The sequence below is a fragment of the Meleagris gallopavo genome, chromosome 6 (assembly GCF_000146605.3).
Source record: "Meleagris gallopavo isolate NT-WF06-2002-E0010 breed Aviagen turkey brand Nicholas breeding stock chromosome 6, Turkey_5.1, whole genome shotgun sequence".
Taxonomy (NCBI): domain Eukaryota; kingdom Metazoa; phylum Chordata; class Aves; order Galliformes; family Phasianidae; genus Meleagris; species Meleagris gallopavo.
Window position 1 is genome coordinate 47,974,899 of NC_015016.2, and position 6,806 is coordinate 47,981,704.

At 39.0% G+C, this 6,806-nt stretch overlaps 1 protein-coding gene across 2 annotated transcripts in view; it reads right to left on the reverse strand.

Moving 5' to 3' along the window:
- VPS41 (VPS41 subunit of HOPS complex) overlaps nt 1-6,806 on the reverse strand; it is a 104,408-nt gene that overhangs the window by 77,328 nt on the left and 20,274 nt on the right. The gene's annotated exons all lie outside the window — the stretch shown is intronic.

The window sequence follows — 6,806 nt, forward strand, 5'->3', positions numbered from 1 at the left end:
AAAAAACAACAAAAAAACTTTAAAACATTTGCCCTTCAGATGATCAACAATCCTATCTTACATACTGTAGTATTATGCCCCTGAATTAATACTCTAGTATTAATATTCTTAATGTTTAGCATTCTCTCATAATGAGATATTTTTTCCTCTACAATTTTTCAGATTTCAAGATTTATTTGAGAAAACACATAGAAGAGATTAGAATCTTTCTAAGTCAATAAAAACGTAATTGTGTGTTATCAGTAGATTACTGACAAAAAAAAAAGTATTTATTCAGTAATATTCTTTTACCTTGCCAAGGAGCGGCAATAACAAATTCTTCATCCAGACTCCAGGCATAATTTCCAGTAATACTGAATAGCTTCCACATTAATCTAATATATTTGTTCAAGTAAAAAATTAAGCAGCACTAGGTTCAATTTGAGTTGGATACACGTATACACAGATGATGTGCAAAATTTCTGATTTTTTTTTTTTAAATCAGCATTGTCAATGAAAATGACTGTCCCACTGTGCTGGGGCAGCCTCACCTTGTCCTATCACCATCCACCTGTGCTGAGGGTGCACTTGATGCTATCATCTGTCATCGATGAAGATGTTGAAGAGCACCGGTCCCAAGACTGACCCCTGAGGGACACCTCTTGTGACCAGCCTCCACCCTGACACAGAACCACTGATCACAACCCTTTGGCTGCGTCCAGCCAGCCAACTCCTAATCCATCCAACAGTCCATCCTTCAAATCCACACCTCTCCAATTTAGAGAGAAGGATGTGATGAGGGACCATGTCAAAGGCTTTGAAGAAGTCCAGATAGATAACATCCATTACTCTTCCTCCGTCCACTGAAGCCATCACTCCATCATAGAAAGCCACCAGATTGGTCAGACACAATCTGCCCTAGGTAAAGCCATACTGGCTGTCTCAAATCACCTCTTTGTCTCACACATGCCTTAACATAGCTTCTAGGAGGATCTGCTCCATGATCTCCCCACACCCTCACCTAGAGGCTCAGGGTCCTGGCAGACACAGTAAGCCTGACCACTTGTGAAGACTGAGGCAAAGCACTCATTGAGTACCTCAGCTTTTTCTATGCCTGAGGAAGCCACAGAAGCCTCACAGAGGTGAGGCTCACTGACCTGTAGTTCCTTGGGTCATCCTTTCTCCCTTTCTTAAAAACGGGAGTAACGTTTCCCTTTTTCCAGTCACCGGGGATTTCACCAGACAGCCATGATTTTTCAAATACAATGGAGAGTGGCTCAACAACCACATCAGCTATCTCTTTCAGAACCCTAGGATGGATATCATTTAGCCCCATGGACTTCTACACATTCAATTTCATGAGGAGGACTCGGACTTGTTCCACCATTACACTGGGACAGAAACCACTCCCCACACCCTCACCTAGAGGCTTAGGGTCCTGGCAGACACAGGAAGCCTGACGCAAAGCACTCATTGAGTACCTCAGCTTTTTCTATGCCTGAGGAAGCCAGCTCCTCAATACCTTTCATGAGAAAGGGAACACTGTGTCCTCCTGCCTATGCACCTGTAGAACCCCTTCTTGTTATTTTTCACGTCCCTTGTCAAGTTTGGCTCCATATCCACCTTGGCTTTCCTAATCCTATCTCTACACACCCAGACAACAGCACTATATTCCTCCCAGGCTCCACAACGCTGCTTCCACTTTCTGCTCATTTCCCTCTTTTCTCTCAGTTTAAGCTGCCTGTCCTTGCACAGCCACAAGGGCCACCTGCCAACCCCTGCTCCACTTCTGCTGGGAAATGGAGAGCCATTGCGCTCTCAGAAGAGTGTCCTTAAAGAGCTGCCAGCTTTGTTCTGTGCCCATGCCCTTAAGGACAGTTTCCCAGGGGATCCCACTCAGCAGCTGAAGTACAGGGTCCTAGCTCTGCTTTTTGCCAGGCCCGCATTCTTCAAGATCACAAACTCCACCAAGGCATGCTCACTGCAGCCCAGGCTGCCTCCAACCTTAACCTCTCCAATGCTCTCCTCTGCACTGATGAGCACCAATTTGAGAGCTATTAAACTGGGTCTAGACACTGAAGTCCCAAGAGCAGAATCCCAAAGGATGTTACTTCCCTCTAGTTTTTCCACAGGGCTGAGCCAGGGGTTAAACTTTGAGCATGGAACCATAGGACTCCACCACCAACTCTGAGTGAGAGGTTCCACAGAGAATGACACTTTCCTGCACAGACATTTGCCTCTACGAGAACCTGGATTTTCATTTTTTTTTTGGAGCCCCCACTTATAGCAGTACGTTTTGTTCTGCACAAAGAGCAGGATTTCAGCTTCAAATCTAAAAGGCACACTGACGTTCAGCTACCCAGATCTTTACTCTAAATTCTGTTGCTTCATTTCATTTCCCGACTAAGTCTTCTTTCACAGTCTGACAGTGACAACTAAAATGATGTAGTTAAAGTAATAAACACAGAATTTTAAGCAGCCTGTCAAAATAAGTGACATTTATATCATTTTAGTCTTAAACCCTCACATAAAGTTCCATTCAAACTAACTTCTTCATTATACAATCAAATGCTAAAAGTTACATTCCCCATTGAAAGATGCTTCATTATCTATCTCAGTAGTTAGTATGTTCTGCATCATTTCCAGCAACAGCATTCAGTGCTCAGAAATAGCTTGTTCTTCATTAGGAAATACGGCTTTTTTGTTAGCAATTAAATTCTTTCAAAAGCCTGATAAGTCAAGAGACACCTCTGACACTTGTTTGCAACCTGTAATCAGAAACACCAAAGGACCATTGATTTATCTTTAAATATAAAACACTCTTGCTCCAGAGGCTGGATAGTGCTGCAACTTTCATAGGTCCAAGGACAATAACACCACAACTGAAGGAATTCCTCTTTGAATTTTCAAGGAAGCAGAGATGGCCTACTGAATCTGGATTCCTGCCACTCTGATTAAACTGACATAACGATATGTTTAAGTACTACATAACGAGAGATAATTAGGAAAAAATAATGAGGCTGAGAAAAAAGTATGTAGTGGAAAGAAATTCTGCAAAATCAGGCAGAACCTTTAAATGCTTCATTCTCTTTCTGAAATTCCAGCAGTTTTGAATAGCTCACAAGTGTTGCATGCAAAGAGAACTTCAACTTCTTTCCACTAAGAGAAATTTTCAAACACTATTTACATTTGTTTTCTCAGCTCATGCATCACCTCTGAAGCACCTGAGAGGCATTAAATATTTAAATTCCCTATTACTGGTAAAATAGGTGCTGTTTCTCCTTCTCACAGAATATCACTGGCACCAGCCAAGACTTCTCATTCTTGCTTTAAGCTTGATGCTTATTAGAAGACCAGAATGAGTACACATTTTCTTGCCTTTTGGAAGGTTTTTGATTTGTTACTTAACTAAACATGTTTGTACAGATTTCTTCATATCTACAAGTCCTTAATCCACAAGATGTCAGTTGAAGCAATAATTATATTAATAAATTGTAGACAGTCTAAGAGGAAAGACGGAGAGGCATTTGGAATTAACATGCTGTGAATCAGTTCTGCATCATCCTTTGTCAGTGGCATTAGCAGGCTTTTTTCCCCCTTCTTGTTGCCTTTTAGTAATAATTTTCAGTGCATTTGACACATTTCATCTCACTCAATGCACTGAACCCTAGTACAACAGAACACCAGTTTGTCAAACATACATTATTTGAGGATGCATATCAGTTAATCTTAGGCGACTGACATTGTCAAAGACAGGCATGCTGGTGAGAGCTAAAAAAACCCAACAAAAACAGGCTAGGCATGTAGGAGAGGAGATCCTGTGAGAGCAAGTGTGGCGACTGAGATACCAGCACCCCCAAATTCTCAAAAAAATAAAAATCTCCCATACTGGTTTCAAAGCACACACTTCCACTTTTATTTTATTTTATTCCACTTTTATTGCAAACCTGAAAAGACTACTAGTTGACCTGGCAGAGGATAGAAGAAGGATTGATCTGAAAAGACTTCTAAGCCATTCGAGGTTAGTTTCACAGAAGCCTCCGAGAATTTTTAAGGAGTACATGAATATAAGCTTTTGCAGCACTAGAAACAATATTTGCAATTCAGCAACAAAATAAACCTACGTATTCTACCAGTATTACCAGGATGATGTTCTAACAGGTTTCTTTAAAAAAAAAAAAAACCTAACCAAACAGGTATTTTTTGTTGTTGTTGTTTAGATATTTGAATTAAATATTTGAATTAATTAAAATTTGAACAAAGAAAGCTCCATACAAATATGCAGAAGCCTTTCTTTATGGCACAAAGCACAGGAACAGGCTGCCCAGACAGGTTGTGGAGCTTCCATCTATGGAGATATTCAAGACCCGTCTGGACACCAACCTGCGTGACCTATTGTAGGGTGCATGCTTTAGCAGGGGAGGGTGGATTTAATGATCTTTAGAGATCTCTTCCAACCTCTGCAATTCTGTGTAATTCAGACTTCAAGATCATGATCCAGAAACTGGCTATCTTGGAGATTCTGCAACATACCTGTCAGTTCTCTCTCAATGTTCACAGAAACTAGACATGATAATCATGTATGACATGAAGTAGTAAGTAAATCCTCCAAGATCAGTCTTTATATCTGTCTCACAATTGGGATCAAAATCAAATGAAAACCAATATAGAATGGAATAAGACTTCTTAAAAACAAAATTTGTATTTATTTGTTCAATAGAGATAAAGAGAGATAAAAGGAAATCAAGAGGACTAAGAGAGAAGTAATGATATTTTCCACATACATTTAACATGAACTTTTGCCCAAGATAACAATGCTTGAGGTATCTCTCTTCGACAGCACACTATTTTATTTACTTGGAACAATTTTTAAGCACTACAAATTTCTAGAAATTAGTAACAACAGATCTTTCTCCCATTTTCTACTGCAAGATAGTAAACAGTATCTTCTGCTTACACTCACGAATGGAAACACATCTCAGATGGAATTTTCTCATTCAGGACCCAACGAAGAACCAGAGAAAACTTAATCAAAGAAAATACTCCTTGCCATACAGAATTTACAAGAGAATGTTTTGCATCTATGGAGTCCATGAAGTGACTCTAGTTCTTTACAAAAATATTTGTTTGCAATTCACAACAGAGCAGTGTTATAATGGAAAGCTCCACGGAGGAGAAACAGCAAATAGATAGTGGAAGAAGAGAAGGAAAAGCCCATCAAGAGTTTTGTTTGTCATTCTTCTAGTCTATAGTCCAAAATCTTTAGAAGTTCAGGTTAGAAGGAAAATATTCTGACGTATAGCAGCCAGTGGAAAACAAACGATCTGTATTGGTTCAACAGCTGACAGTGCTCATTCAAAAAATCCCTCTCTGTTTAACCAGAAAGGGATGTTAAAAGCTGACTGGTTTCACACACAGATAGGTCATTCTGCTCTACAACACCTAGTAATTCCACAGTAAAGTTTTTCTTTAGAATGCAAGCGCTCCTTGGTCAAAATTATTTTTCTTCAAACTATGAAAAAGACAAAATGCACCCTTTCCATCTGATCTTTGATGTAATAATCTTTTGCACAGGAGATTCATATATTATCAGAAAAGAAAAAATAAACAAGAAACTAACAACAGACAAATACGAAGAATATACTGCAAAAGACACTTTTTTTTTCTTGTCTACATCTAAAAGAGAAAAAGAATTAAAAAAGAAGTAATCACTCCTATCTCTATAATCAGACATGGCACAAAAATATTTATCTGAAGCCAGTAAAGATTCAGAAAGGAGATAATACCATAAAAGCTGTAGAGCAGTGGTTTATATGGCCCAATCCTAAATTCATCCTAAAAAACGAGCCTTCCAGCAGCTCCTGATAGGGCTTCAATAATAAAGAAAACAAGAACAGCAGATTTGAGTGGGTGGGTACAAAGAGAACCCAGGGATTTTGTTTTAGAGTCTTTAGCAGACAACATCTCCCATGATTTGCTGTACACTGCATCTTTACAGAAGGATATAGATTTCACCTTTAGGAAGGAGTGTGGAGGAAGATGGCCCTGGTCATGCACCCACAAAAAAAAGACAGTTCTACGAATAAACTCTTTCAACTACCTAACACAGGCTGGAATGAATACAAGTCTAAGGCATTTAATGCTTGCCTCGAGAGAAAATGTCAACTTCATTTGAGGAAGTTCTTGAATCAAATCTTTTACTGTAGTGATGGAAGAGAAGAATTCAGGTACACTTTAATCTGTTTTTTTTCCCCCGATAGATTATTTGAAGACAAAGTTAACAAGTAACATACACGTAATCTAATTGGAACCACCAATTGCAGACATCAAAGTCTTTCCTCTTTTGAACTGCAGTCAGCATCACCTCTACAGAGCTAAGAAAAGTAAAAAGCTACAAGAAATTGGAGAACATCATTAGGTTAACTTTTAATGCCAGTAAGATCATTGTTAATTTGACTGTTACTATTTATAAAGTTTTCTGCAAAGGCAGTGCCTAGGAGGCTACATTTTGGCTGAGACTTTTTTTCTCTTGCACAATTGTGTAATTAGATTTTTCAAAAATATAAACAAAACCTTTCACCCCTCCCATGCAGCTAGCTGTGTCAGCTTTAGAACATACGTTCTTTCTGCAAACATGCCAACACCTTGCAATGGATACTCTTGACAAGTGCTGACACTGCTATGAAAAGTTGATGCTTGGCTACCAGATTTTGTGACAATACAAGGAGGAAAAAAAAAATAATAATTGCCAGTTCCCTTCTTCTGACTCTCATGGAAGAAGACGACACTGAAAAAGATGTGTGTGTGTGTATATATATAAATTAAAA